Here is a 15,560-nt window from a genome sequence, read left to right as displayed (position 1 = left end):
GTTTTCTTCTCAAAAATGAAATGTCTAAAAAATATACACAAGTTGGGAAAGTGACGACCTGTTTGCTTTTCTTTTCCGACAGCCGTCTGCAAAACAGAACTTAAAACCTGAGGAATTCTGTCCGAGGCGGAGAGGGGTGGAGGGTCACCCGGTGATTGACAGTTAATTGTAGTTGGATGTGCACACACACACACACACACACACACACTCACGAACACACAATAAGTGCACACACATGCAGAGCGCAACAGCATCCATCTCGTCTGTGAGCGATCTCCAAGATTCCTGATAGTGACTCCGGCAGTCGCCGTCCTCCCCTCCTGCCTCCCCCATCCCCTCCCCTCTCTGAAGGGCCACTATAGAAGCCATAGAGTCCGCACCACACTGGGCAAAAACTGTACAGTCTCCTCACCTTGAGAGTTACGGCAGAGAAGAAAGCAGAAGAGCAGAAGGAAAAAGACAGACAGAGACACTGACAGCATGTTGTCTTTTGCCGTCTTATTTATTATATTAACCTCTGAAAAGATTCTCTAAATATTTCTTCTCTTCAATATTTCTTTCTACCAGGAGTTTAGGAAAACTAACTTCTCAAGCTCTATTCCCTTCAAACATGAACAAATCTTCATATGAGTTTATGTGCAGGCAGAGGAGGAAGGAAGGGCGGTCCAGGCAAGTGTTGAGAGCTCTGTCAATCCGTCAACCCAGGCAGCCTATTGTGATTTGGTTTAGCACTGGTTAACAGCTCGTCCTGTCAGGGGATGGATCATCCCACGGCGCCTCACATGCTAATAGCTTAAGTAGGCATCCCATGTCCCCCGGAACTAATGCCACAAATACTAATACCATAAAAGAGCAGTGCACGCCAACGCTCCAGCCTCACTTTCGCCTGCGTTAGCCAACATCCCGATACTTTACGGATTAGAAAACATAATGAGATGCATTTAAATGGTTATTACCTCCCCCAGTCCAGGATGGTAAGGAACACGGACAAGGGGGAAAAACTGCATTGCTAATTTCCTATCATCATATGTTAATATACAGTCATCCTGGTTGAAGCAAAATATTCTGATGCAAATCACAAACTAAAAAAAAAAAAAAAAAATGCTGCAATAAATCAGATTAATGATAGATCTGATAACCGCACTTGGGAATCAACGAAAAATGAAAGGATCAAACTGATGAGAAAAGAAAATAGGAGAAGAAATCAAACTGTGAGGTGTTATTATTCGTCACAGTTTACATCAGGAACTCATAAGAGTGTAAGATGTAAAAGTGGTTGCTGGCGAAGCTTTGTGCTTAAGTGATTTGAGCTCAGTCAGGTTTGTGGTTGAGTTTATGGACCTGGATGTAAATCCCTGTGCGCTCCTCCTCTTGTGTGAATCTCAGCATTTTATCAGAGCATATACTCGTCCGCTCAGTAGATTTCACCGCCACAGCACTACGGGCAAACGAGCGCTCAAGAGCCGTGTAACGCCTCTCTACAGTCAGATGAAATGTACAAAATGTGTATGTACTTCTGTGTGTATCCATAACGCTCTGAGTCTTGCGCTTCACAGCTGTCACCTACCCTTCACAGTCATCCTTTCAATACACATTAAAGCAGTGCTGCAGAAAGTTTAGTCACATTGTTGTTCTGAGCGAAGCTTTCCACTGATCTGCTCCCTCGGTTCTCCGCTCGATTGACAGCTGCCCTGTCAGTTTGTCGCAGCACTTTAGAAAACACCAACGGCTCTCTGATGAAGTGCTTACAAAAGGTCATAGGGTGGAGGCGATAGAGAAGGAGGGGAGCCGACTACTGAGAGAGGGAGGCAGGGGAAAGGAAAGGGAGACGGGACAGAGTGAAGGAAAATCCATAACACAAATACAGCTGTCAGAAGCAATGCAGAGTTAGCAGGGGACACAACGACCGATGAGAGCTTTTTCATGAAGATGCTCTGTTTGAACACAACAGGCGTTCTCTCAGTTTACACACAACACCGCTCGTGTGTTTTTTCTACTACAGCTAAAGCGTCTTGTGTGCGCTACCTGGCTGTGCCACTGACCTCATGATCCTCCGTGACTCTTTCTCCCTGTCTGTGAAATCAAACTTGAAAGCCCCGACTGCCTTACTTCACAATGTGCTCTCATTCCGCCAGACTCCACAGCCACAGCCCTCCCCTTCAGCTCAAGCTCTCTCTCCGCTCCAGCCATGGCCTCAGGTGCCAAGCGCACTCCGAAGAGGCTGATCTAATGCTTCCCCAGCTATAATGACCCACGCCTAAAACCCTTAGACTGTCGTTTCCCCTCGCTTCTACCAGCCATTCACTCATATGTTCTATCTGTCTCTCTCTGTCCCTCTCTTGCCCCCCACCCCCCTCAACCACCACCACCACCACCACCACCGCCACTCCGCCCCTGCCCATAGGAAACAGTCCCTTCCGCTTGGAGCTGTTGGGTCACTCCTTCCCACATCCATCAGCTGTTAATGGGCCGGTGCTCTCTAGAGCTGGAGAAACATCTCTGAGCCGACCTGCCTCACAGCCAACCCCCCCCCCCCCCCCACCTACACACACATACATATATATATATATAAAAACTTAGGAAATATCTCATCTGAAACACAGGGACCACAAGCTGAACCACCGTGTCAGCAAAAACGATTACCTTATCAATCAGAGGGAATACAATTTTGGAGAATTAAGTTGCGACTGCGAGTGGGGCTGCTGTCACCACATATGCAAAGACAGCTCTTTCAAGAGACACAAAAGGCAACAAAAGACAACAGAACGGGCTGCTCTCTCTTTCTCTCAGCTGGTCAACTTATTAAAGACCTCTAAAGGCATCTTCCCGCTTCCCTTCTCTTTCCTCCCCTGCTGTCTTGCAACTTCACGGTACAACACTGCCTTCTGACCTGTCATAAAAACACATCTCATCTTTGAAAAATGTGTGGGATTCATTACACACGCGCACAGACAAACACACACACACACACACACACACACACACACACACACACACACACTGACACACAAGTATTCAGCCCTCAACTTCTCCTAAATAACAGGTTCAATTAGAACCACATGTATAATCAGACCTCAGTCTAAAGCAATGTGGCGGCAGTTTCACTGTGCAGTCAATCACTTCAATACACAAACAGAACATTCTCCCACTTGCTGGCTGCCCATGTGCAATAACACCTTCATTTAATCCATTAATTTGTCAATTATATTTCATTAACATTTTTTAAGGAGGTAACAAGCAGTAATTGCTATTGTAATGGGATATTCAGTGATTGCATATGTAGTCTTGTAGATTTTCTTTTTCCATCTTTTCGTATCACTGAAAAAGGAACAATTTTATTCTGTGAAAATCAATGATACACTTAATTAAAATGTGTTTTATTTTACCACATAATTGCACAATTGTTACAACCTGTAGAAGATCTTATTTTCTTTTCCAACACTGTTTCCAACACACATGTTCACTTCCAATACGCACACACTGGAATAGCGGCAGTTTCAGGAGCAACACTTGAAATAATTTCATTTAAAAACATGCTTTCACTCCCTGAACAGAAACTTTTTTTTTTTTTTGCTTTCCTCAAACCCCATCTAAAGGATATTGAAAATTTAACCATTTCAGCTTTTAAGCAGGTAATGCACTAAGTGGTTGCGATAGAAGTAAATCTGTGAGTATCTATCCCAGGTCAAACCCTACATGTATAGCAGTGTCGTATACGGGTGCTCTTCAACATCACTTTGGAGCCAAAAGCCCACTCAGACTTGTGGGTTTGGGATAACAGGAGGGTTTTAATGAAAAGAGCGCAAGAGATGGAGAGACGGACAGGCGAGCCATCAACACTACCGACGCACAGGACATTTAAAACTTCAAATACTGTCCATTTTCACTCAAGCAGGACAGGTGAATTGAGAAAAAAGCACTCTGGTACACACACACTCCCGCACTTTGATATATACACTCTTCCACACATACGTTCACACGCGCTCATGCTGGAGGTAAGGACTCTCTGAGTGAGTTTATGGACTAACACAATCATGTTGGTGGCTTTTAATCCTGCTGAAGGGGTTTTAAAGCGCATGAGATTCATAGCCATTATGTCTCTAGACGGTCTCATACATGGCCACACAGTCACACTGCGGCATGTAGTCACATACACAAGACCAAGCTGAAAATCATCACATCAGTATGTGTCAGTAAGCATAACAAAAAACAATCGTCTGGTGGAGAAGTGAGAGAGTCTGAAACTGATAAAAATCGTTCTCAGCAGCACATGAGCAACTCAAACAATGAAACAAAACAGGACATGGAAAAGACACAGCTGTCGAGAGGAGAAAAAAGCAAAAAGGAAAAGTGTTGAAGCAACTCAGATGAAAAAAGGTGGCAATGCTGAGGCAAACACACACAGACACGGACACACAATAGCCGACAGAGAGCAGAGAGAGTCAATCTGTCTCTGACACCTCTGGCTTCCTGCACACATACACTCTTTTTTTTTTTTCCTCCCCAAATAACTACTTCTGCCTCTCAAACACTCTTTTGTTTCATGGTCTCCCATTATATTTTCATGAAAAGCCTGTCATTAATGTGATAGCCTATCAAGGAGCAAAGCCCTACATATAAATGATAACTTAACACTGTTTAGTAAATGCTGCAATGTCAGAATAGAAGACGAAATCAAAAAGATCCATTCCTCTATTCTTCAGCAGTGTCTCGCTGTTCTCCCTGAGCTGCACTGTTTCTTTATGAGGTTTACAAGTGAATATCAGTGAGGCCATTTCAGGAAAAAAAAAAAATTACAAATGAGTAATTTTTATATAAATTGTTAAATCATACCAGCAAATCTAAACATCATTCTTTAAACTGAGACATCCCAGCTGCTGAGCCTTCACTGTACCAAAAGGGAAATTAAACAGCTGAAAGAACATGCAGTAATAAGAATCATAATTGTAAAAAGACGTCATAATTGATTGAATTATTTTGAAAATATTTCTGGGAAACCGTTTTAGCATTTTAACATATTATACAAGTCTATAGAAAATATGTATCTGAGATGCATTGAGAGTTACTGTCAGCTTTGTGTAAATTATTTTCAAACTATTTAAAAATGGTGATGGTGTGCTGGTATACATATAAATACATACATCCTATTATGTCTTAGCTAAAATTAACAAATTAACACAATTTTAAAATTCTGATTTAATTTTGATTATTCAAATAAAACGCAACATGAGACTGACTGAACGCAACACTGCACATTAAAACAATAAAGTACAGCTTTTTTTTATCACTTAATATCCATTTCCTGAGCAAAATGAACTTTTTCATATTTTAATGCTGCGCACACTTTACATTACGAGGCTTCCAGCCACCACAAAATACCTGCTTTCCTGTCTTGACACCACAAACGTGACAAGGTCATAAAACGTGATGAAGAGCTTTTTCATTCCCGCTGGATCTTCTATTAAAGTGCAATTAAAAGTGTGTCATCGCGTCGCGGAAATGCCAGCACAGAGGGGACAGGAGGGAGACACAACAGGAGAGAGGACACAGTAAATAAAATTCATTATGCCAAATGCCCCGGCGCCCATCAATCAAGGGGCAATAATGCCCGTGTCAGGGTGTGCACCCACACGGCCTGTATGCTTTTCTCTCATTGACAGACAACTAACAGCAATTAATTGTCATTTCATCTCTCCCTCTTTTTTTTTTTTTTTTTTTTTTTTTTTGTCTGCAGCTTTCCATCATGCGGGAGCTGAAGTCTCTGCGACATGCGGGAATGTTCTGACTGATGTTTGATATTTGATTATAGAAGTTTTCTTACAGTGGAGAAAAAAGAAAAGAACAACAGCAACTTAATGTATTTACAACAATAAAGTTGTCGTTACTGTGTTGTACAGCCTACTGTGTGTTATATCCAGATACGCAAATAAAAGGCAAATTTAAACTGTTTTCATTTCATTACAATATGTTATTTTATAAAAACACAGTCCCGGTAACAAGCTTTTTTCTTTTACTCTAGGAAAAAATAAATCCTTTGTGGTATAGGCCTCCTTTCAGGCGGTTTTGACTGCAAAAAATAAGGGGAAAACATGGGTCATGCAGAGGTTTTGGTACAGACTTCAACCCCCTCAATTTCTAAATTTATGATATTGTCAAAGCTAGGCCTAAATATGTAGAAATACATTTTATAATTTCCATCAAAAGGATAACCAACGTTTCATGAAATCCCTCTAATTTATGAATTGTGGAAAACAGATTAAGACGCATCACTAATGATCACTGTTCACAAGCTGCAGGTTAGATCCGTTTGAATATTCACCGTTAAAACTGGAATCAAACTTTTAACCGCTTTAACCACTAAAACTTTTAACCTTTAAACCAACCTGCTATCAAGACATTCAGTTGTAGGTAATATTAATGTTTATCGTTATTTGTATTATTATTTAATCCGGTAACACTGCATAGAAAACATCAAAACTCAGTGAGGTCACACAACGCGGTTCAAATTTCAAAAGTCAAAATCGTTTGAAAAGAAAGTATTGTTCCCCTGACCTATTGACAATGTCCACAAGAAAGCTTTTTTTTCTTTTCTTAAGACAAGGCCTCTATTATCAGCAGCGAGGGGTGTAATGCCCCTTTTTGTAATTTTAAACGTTATTGTTTAATGATCAGACACACAAAAAAAAGAGAAAAGGCAATATTTAACGGCTAACTGGGTCGATGACAAATAATCGATTCTCAGACGGGTGTGTAAAATTATCACCACATAACCCGTGTCGGTGTTTATTATCAAATCCCTTAACAAGAGTTATTAACACGGGACGCCAAAGTTTTGTTGTTTCCATTCAGATCCACTCCCGACATCTTCGTCCTAAACCTGCGAGGAAAAGTTTCTGTTGTCTCCGGAGCGCAGACACCTCTGAGTCCACGAAACTACACGCTTCGATAAATTATAAGAGATGAAATTAAAAAAAATGATTAAAATAAATGTCGATTGAAAAAAAAACTACATTTCGACTGTGTGTGTATAACACGTGTGAAAGTGTCGAAGGGGAGAAACTTATTCCACCGCCCACCGTCGATTTTCTTTCTATTGAAGCAACCGAAAAGATGAAAACAACTACTTCAAAGAGGATTTTTTAAAACGTGGCTGACAAGTTTTGGTGTTCAAATACTCCAATGAAAAGACTGGAAAAGTTAGAATGAAACATGGACGGAGGGAAGTCTGAGAGAAGACAACTCCCGAGTGTGCCCGCTGTATAACACTATACCCTTTAATACGCTATTATATTATTAAGCTGAGTCTCACAAACAATGTGCGATGAAAAGTTGAAGTTCAGTGTGTGTTTTTTTGCCGTTTGGTAAGACTAATGTGTGTATCAGAAAGTTTCAATGGAAGCACAGAGTGAGGAAAGAGTGAGGAAGATAAAAAAAGGGGGGGATAGAAAGTGTAGATAATGCATCAACCTGTTCTCTTGTTTTCTGAAGAAGTCAACTTTCACGCCAGTGGTTGGACCATGTGGACAGCCCCGCTTCTGCTCCTCAAACCCCCGGCGCGTCCACTCTCTCTCGCGGCGACAAAGGGGGACACAAACCGACGGGACGAAAAAAAAAAAATAAAAAAAAAATGTAAAGAAACAGAGAGGAGAGAGAGAGAGAGACAGAGAAATCTAGGATCTAAGACCGCACGGCCATTACTTTAAACGACAAAGCGTGCTCGTTAGTCCTTTCCTTTTCCCTTTTGTGTGCGTCCTCTCTCCTCGGAGTGGCCCCTCTGGAGTGAAGTCAGAACAATACTGCCGCTAAAACTCTGGCACTGTGCGCAAGTTGCCGCGAAGAAACGAGCGCAGCTTCTCGTCTTGTTTTGATGCGTCCGCTTCCCCCCCTGCTATCTCTTCAAGAGGCTTATTCAGCACGTATAACCTCTCCACCGGTCCGCACTTTTTGGCATCCCGTCTGTTGCTTGCTCGTTCGCTGGAAATCAGGGTTGAATCACTAGGGCTGTGTGTGTGCGCGAGTGTGGAGTGTGTGTTGCGGGGGGACAGTTTGCTGTGCTACCGTAATGCCTCTAAAGCAGGTGCGCGTTTTCATCGCTGCCCTATCCTCGCAAAGCCCTGGCGCACAATAGGAAAACAGCAGCCGGTGAGAGGTATCTCTCTCTCTCCCTCTAGCTCTCTCCCTCCCTCTCTCTCTCTCTCTTTCTCTCTCTCTCTCTCTCTCTCTCTCTCCCAGTGTGTGTGTGTGTGTGTGTGTGTGTGTGTGTGTGTGTGTGTGTGTGTGTGTGTGTGTTTGGATGAGGGGAAGGCACTGATCTTTTGACCTCTCTTTGCATCCCGGCTGAGTTGTGCTATTGTGGAGGCAGAGAGGAACAGATGTTAGCCTGCATGGAGTTTGAGCTCAGAAACCGTCAGAAACAAAGCAGATCACCCAAACAGAACTAGTCTACTATTAAACACTTACCTTTTCTACACTTCTGATTCTCATAAAAAAGTTTTAGATTTGCTTTATTGATAAATAAAAAACACAGTTTCCTCAATACAGCACAATACAAAAGTTCAAAAGAGTACAGAATGTGAAAAAGATCAAATTTTAGATAACACATTTTTACTCTTGACAGACCTTACTGTCAACTTTAATCTTTTTTACACATTTCATAGCCTATATCAGTTTATGCCAAAAATGTATTCCAATCCAGGCAATGCTCTGTTCCACAAATAAAAATAACTATAAAAACAGTTTAAGTGGCTTCACTTTCCTTGCTAACAGACAGTTATATTGTGATTGGACAATTTTTACTGTCTGCCTACCTCACTATGTCCTTTATGTATTTTGGAAGCTTGACAACTCCTTTTGGAGAGTTATTACCACCTTTTTTCCTCCCTAACCGCCACATTCATTTACTAATTGACAGCATAATCAGTGTTGAGATTACCGTCTCTGATGAAATTTGGAAATTACATCATACCTGTCGCTGAAAAAAAAAAAAAAAAAAAGAAAGAAAAAAAATGAAAAAAGTAAGGAAAAAAAAGAATACCATAACTCAAAGGAAGATCTTGGAATAATTTGGCGTTAGTCATTAAAAGGGATTCTGCCTTCCTGCCTTTTCTCTATCTAAGCTTTTACCATTTGAAAATGATGGCAGTCCATCACAGCAGCACCCAACAATGGGCTACGACTGCAGTAAATCACAACACATTCATTAGTGCAATCAATACCACTAAAAATATGTGTGCCTGTGTGCAAATGTTTGCGTGTGTGTGTGTGTGTGTGTTTGTGTGTGACTGTATATGAGCACCCGTATATTTTTTTACTCACTCACGTCTCCTCTGAGGCTGACAAATTTTGCCGGGAACACTGTGTAATATGTCTCCAATAAATCTCCTAAGGACTGACGGGTGCTAATGTGAGCGAGAGGAGGGTGATGAGTGATGCTTTTCTAAGTGGCTGTTATCACGAAGGTGCACTTTGGAGTTTGATCTACAAAATCAGACATTAAAAGAAAGTTTATATCTGAAACGCATTAAGCAATGTAACAACAAACAACCTGTATCAACCGAATATAAGCGAGAAGCGTAATAGAGAGTCTGAATCATCCTTGTGCTTGTTGTTGTGTAACTGTTGACATTTCCACTAAAGATATCAATCACCCCCGCCTGTTTGGAGAATCATGATTTGTTTGTTGTTGTTTGTCTGTTTTGGCTCATGGCTGCAGAAAATCACACGATCAAACAGATCGCAGGGACCTCGGTGGGACTCTGTGTTCTGCACAGCCTGAACAAAGCCGAGCCCCGAAGCAGGCCAAGTATGAAACTGGATCAAAACAGAGCCAAAGAAACAGCTCTGGACATCTTAAGTCAACACCTTCGTTCTTGTTCTTGGTGAGAAGAGGAAAAATGCTGTTTGGCCCTCTCACCCGTCTCCCATTCCCATTTAGGAACCCTTCTCTCCCTGTTAATCAGGGGGAATAATTATCAAAGTGGACAGGTAATTAAATTAAAACATAAGTGGCTACATGAGCTGGGTTGGCTGTACTACAAGGTTTTCCCTGGCTTAATTAAAGAGAAATATGGGAGCGCTCACCCACAGTGTCACAGAGCTGGTAAAAATGAGAAAAAAGCTCCTGCCACCAACTTGAATAACTCAATCTGATCTGTTCAAAGCAGGATTTAGGACTGATAAGAAAAAAGATGATTTTGGTGGTGGTGGTGGTGGTGGTGCTGGTGGTGGGGGGTGGGTGGGTGGGGTGGGGGGGGCTTCTTCACTGCTCATTCCTGACCGAATCAGTTCCACAGACTGCGTTGTTTGTTTGCGTATGAGAGCAAAAGCATATGTGTGGCGAGGGCGAGCGAGGGGGTGCAGAATGTGTGGTAGACGCATTAACAAACTGTGAGCTTTAGCGACCATCTGGGAATAATGTCGTAAAATACAGCTACAATAAAATAAAACTTACTGCTGTTGATGTTTACAAACAACCCCCCTACAAAATCCCCACAATGCCTTGAGAGTCAAACCCAAAGAGAGGCCACAAATACACACTCGCACACATATACAAATAAACAGACCCGGAGCGGGAATGCATGCAGACCAAATTATCCAAACATTCACAAACATGCTCATATGTTCCCACACCCATTTTGGTACACATATGAGTGTGCATGTTTACAAATAAAGACAAAGTGGGAAGAAGGCGTACACACACACTTATGCTGCACACACACATAAACAAACACGCACACGTACACACAAACATACCACTGCCGCCTCTGTGGTTATGCAAAGACAACAGCAGACTGTGGCTCAGAAAACACTGCTGCCATCTCAGAGCTGGGTTTATTACAATAATAAATGACTGAGCTACTCTTCATCTCCTACAGTACCTGTGAACAATGTGTGTTTGTGCGCATGGCCTCAGTGCAGATTGTGTCATCTGCACGAGTCTCTGAATAACACTGATTGCTGGGAGGATCACAGCCAATCGCCACCTGCTTTCTATTAGCCACTCATAAACGTGTTTACTGTCACAGCTGCTCCGCATCACACAACCACACACTCACGCGTACGCACAGACAGAGAGAGACGTGCTACGAAAATGTGTTTATCACTACTCTCTCCCTGTCTTGGCCTTTAGTTGGAAGAGAATAATCAGTAGTCCCGGGCCGAGGCAGTGGCATACGTGTTAACAAGCTGTTTTAACACACACTCACACACTTCTTCCCATATGCAGGGACAGCGGGAGAGAGCGAGAGAGGATCTCATTCAATGCCTCAAGGACTCACTTCGTTTTAAAGAACTGGCGACCAGGACTGGGTATCGCCACTGATTTCCCAAATTGATTCAATTCCGAATCACAAGGTCCCAATTGGATTTGATTTCCGATTCAATTCGGTTCAATTCAATATCACTTTGGTTAGGGATATTTCACTTACAATACCAATTTTCAAAGAACTAATGCTGTAAATTGTACAAGGAACCCTCTAACCTGGTGCATTATTAAAAATATTATTGTTTACAATAAGAATTGATCCCAAATCAATTACATTAATGTACTTTTTATTCGTTAGCTCAGTTAGCAGTTAGATCGGTTAGGCGTTAGTTCCATTACCCGTTAGCGCTGTTAGCCGTTAGTTCCGTTAGCCATGTTGTGGTACCCACACAGCAGCTGTCAGCAGCTCAAACCACCCAACAAATAGTTTGACAGCAGTGGGACCAGAAACATGGCAAATTACTGTTAAAGATAAATGAGTCAGTTATACCAAAGGCTGGCCACACAAGACTAACGGGGTTAGAATTTCACGCATCCACAGGAAATAGTAGTTATCTGGCTGTAACTCTAGTACTATGAGTACTTGCTGAGCCATAAGATCAATCTCTGGATTTTATGAATTGATATTGGATCATTGAAATAAAGATTGATTTGAATCGGAAAATTTTTTTTTTCAAACCCAGCCCTACTCACAGCCAAGCGGTCAAGTCCAGGAACGAGCCCCCAGAACGGAGGCGCGGCTCACACCTCACGTTTACACCAAAACTAATCAAGGCTGTTCGTGTAGAGTTAAAGAAATAAGCAAGAGAAACTTTACATCCTCCACAGTGAAAACATTCTTTTCTTTGAAAGAAAATTGTTGCCACAAAAAGCCTGACCTTCTTCACCTAAGAAAAGAAAGAAATATCTTTAGCCCAAGTAGCTGTTAAATCACATAGTCCATATTTGAACTTTATAGGAAAGTCAATATTTCTATCTTGCAATTTTGTGCACTAAAAAAATTTGATTTTAATTTATACTGTGAAAAAAATGCTTTTTTGCAGTTGAAGATGCATGTAAGCACACACACACCCTTCTCATGTGCAGTGATACACCAGAGACACACGTACATTTATGTCCTTTCTCATGTTTTGGCAGTAAAGTAATTTGATTTCACCAAATCAGATGCAGTGAGACACACAAATATAAGTATATAAACATGCATGCGTTCCCACGCACCTTTCATCACGCAGTACATTACACACTGAAACACGGAGGGAGGAAACCATTGACTAATGTTTAAATGGCAATTATTTGTAATTAAGTGTTATTGAACAAATTTGAGATTAGAAGCGAGGAGGGAAAATGGAGAGGAGGAATGAGAGAGCTGTAAATCGTGCGGATTAAAGAGCAGCCAGGTGTGTGTGGCAGTTTTTGTGACACGGCCTCCGTGATGCCACATGCAGGTTCAGGAGCTCTGTGCATGACATATGTGTCTGTTTAGATGTAACTTAATACACAGCATTTAGGAAATATCCCTGAAATCCTATCCCTTAATCTGCTCACATGCAGGACTTACAAACATGCTGTCAAAAAGACAAACACACACACACACACATACACACACACACACACACATTTGCAGAGCCTTCCAGTCCCTCCCTTGGTGCGATCTTGTATCAAAGCAAACAAATGACATGCTGTCTTCTCCTCTCTCTCCCCCCACTGTCTTTTTTGATGTGTGGTTGTGTAAAATGACACGCTGTATCTCTCCAGCTGACATTATCACTCGCCGGCGCGCTCACATCTTCCGGCCGCACGCCTTTCCCACAGGACTCCCTACAGCAGGGGTCTTTGTCTCCAAAATAGCAAACCTTTTTGGTGTGTGTGTGTGTGTGTGTGTGTGTGTGTGTGTGTGTGTGTGTGTGTGTGTGTTTCGGAAGATGTAATATATGGCATTTCTCTGCTGTGTTGAAGATTTTTAATGCAGCAGAGAAAGATGTAACCCAGAGAGCTCTGTCACATTAGTGTGGCTATCAGTGTTAACCTGACATATATAACAGCTCTGATACAATAACCAGCTTAAGACTCTATCATGCATGTGGCAATAGGCTGATGGATAGCAGGAAGGAGTCTTTGTTTTTCGAGAAAAAAATTGAAAAAAAAAAAGAAATTAAATTTATGTGATTGGGGCTATAACTTTTTTATGCTAAACACAATGTAATCTAATTCATCAACATGTAAGGGAGATGAATTACCAAAGGTACTAGAAATTTACAAATGTCAAGGTGCAAAAAATAAATTAAAAAATTCAATAATAATAATTACCACTAGGTCATTGAAGTTACAACAGCCACATAAATCTCAACTCTGGCTGTAGAACTTGCCCTTTGACACGCTTCACTTCAAAGGAGCGACAATTGAAACACAAAAACATTTTTAATGAAAGCGCCATAATGATTTCGACACTGAAAATACATCGATTCTTTACATTTTTTTTTTCAAACAAGCCATCTTTCTTGCCACAATCATTCAAGATCGCACCACAGTGTTTTTTTTGTCCTCTTGTGTTATCAAAAGCTCTCTTCAGTAAATGACAAGTTCTCTCATTTGAGCTGAATAAAAAAAATAAAAAATAAAAAAAAACATTAATGTACTGTAGTTTTCACAACCTTGGAGGCTTCACACCATTGAATGCATATGTTTTTCATATAAGTTTTGATGTGGAATTCACTATAACTGGTTATTGACATTTACAGGATCAGTTTGTGTATGTGAACTGTGGTTGTGAAAGGCTCAATGATTTCCTTTGACCTGCACATCTCAGTTTCCCGGACTATTCATCTGTCTTCTTTAGCTCCTCTCGCCTGCTTAAAGAAACAAGAAGTAATGTCAGTGGTTTCACTAACAAGGATACAGCAGGGATTTTTTTTTTCTTTTTTTGTAAGAATGACCTTGTAATTTGCTGTAAATTTGCCATAGAACACAACACGTGCCACAGATGGTCAGAGACAAAAAAAAATTCCTCAGTCTTTCAAATATGCATGCATTTATTCTGTTTTTCTTCCTGCTTGTATTTAAAATGTAAGGCCAAAACAACATCAAAATTAACATCTGCAACTGGGCATAAAAACTGGATTGTAGCAACAAAAAATAGGGATGTTTGGCTGCATCAAATGAGGATGAGAGAAAAAAAATGAGTCCAAGGAATAAATGAATAATTGAAAAAGCTCATTTATAGATTCATGTCATTGCTTCATGCTGCTGAGTTGCAATGTTTTAGAAAATATGAAGTTGAAGACATTTTGGTTGAAACTTAGATTTTCAGTTTGTGAAGGTTAACATTTTCTTCTTGGCAACATAGTAACAATTACCATGACACATCCTACAGTATGTGAGGAATGCACATTATATTCTATCTGTCTTTCATCATTACAGGTCACTCTGTATATATATATATATATATATATATATATGTTGTATATGTGCAGTGCAGAGAGAGAGAGAGATAGAGAGAGAGAGAGAGAGAGAGAGGAAGAGAGAGAAACAGTGAAGGGCATCAGAGGTCGTCAAATTGCCACAGTGCTTTTTGTCCTGTCAAACGCTCACGTGAGCCAGTCTTGAGTGAATTTCAATAATCATCCTGAAGGACTTTTCTTCTTGGGCCACATTCTGCTAAATGTATCTCTCTCCTTCTAATTCCCCTTCACAATACGTCTGGCTCAGGCTACTCATCATGTCATTGGTCCCTTTTCTATTCCCCTGTGTTTGATTCTGACAAATACATGGATTATCGGCCAGGGGGATTTTTAAATATATGGCTAATGTGAGCTTTCATGCCTGTGCTTTAATCTGCTGAGTATTTAAAACCAATCTTAAGGACGGGAGAAAACGCAGAGGTCAGGCTTTTTCCTGCGCCCGGCGCCGGAGAAAGGAGAGAGAGCGAGATTGGGAGAGGGAGACCGCCTTCCAGTGAAAATGGAAGTGAGGGAAGGAAGTAAGAGAAAGACAATAATTTCCCCTCTATTTAAATTCTAACCAGGATTAACTGTGGAATCGCAGGTATCAAACCTCATCTGGCGGCGCAGCTAAAGAGAACTCCCTCAAAGAAAGGAAAAGTTAGTCTTCTCGCTGTAAGTGCGTGAGATGGAAAAGACAGAAAAGTGAGAGAAAGATTCGGGGGCTAGCAGTGTTTCCCTCTGCTTTTTCACTTATCTTGTGCCCTCCAATCCCAGGCAAATTGGACCTAAAATGAAAATATATATCTCTCACTCTCTTGTTTAACCGGGCAATGACACAGTACGGTGAGGGATGAAAG

The 15,560-nt window shown here is 41.2% G+C and overlaps 1 protein-coding gene and 1 long non-coding RNA gene across 5 annotated transcripts in view; both read right to left on the bottom strand.

The window, feature by feature from the left end:
- The window catches only part of foxp4 (forkhead box P4), a 90,183-nt gene extending 82,042 nt beyond the window's left edge, over positions 1 to 8,141 (bottom strand). For 2 of the 4 annotated variants that reach the window (XM_044349855.1, XM_044349854.1), the window contains exon 1: positions 7,468 to 8,141. The gene's annotated coding sequence lies outside the window, so the exon portion shown is untranslated. The remainder of the gene's footprint in view (positions 1 to 7,467) is intronic. The other 2 variants (XM_044349852.1, XM_044349853.1) reach the window with 1 other exon arrangement.
- A 5,587-nt stretch (positions 8,142 to 13,728) lies between these two features.
- The window catches only part of LOC122980045, a 67,151-nt gene continuing 65,319 nt past the window's right edge, over positions 13,729 to 15,560 (bottom strand). Inside the window, exon 5 of the long non-coding RNA XR_006402981.1 lies at positions 13,729 to 14,112. This is a non-coding gene — a long non-coding RNA (uncharacterized LOC122980045). The remainder of the gene's footprint in view (positions 14,113 to 15,560) is intronic.

Source organism: Thunnus albacares, chromosome 4 (genome assembly GCF_914725855.1).
Source record: "Thunnus albacares chromosome 4, fThuAlb1.1, whole genome shotgun sequence".
Lineage (NCBI taxonomy): Eukaryota > Metazoa > Chordata > Actinopteri > Scombriformes > Scombridae > Thunnus > Thunnus albacares.
This window is presented reverse-complemented; position numbering and strand designations above follow the sequence as displayed.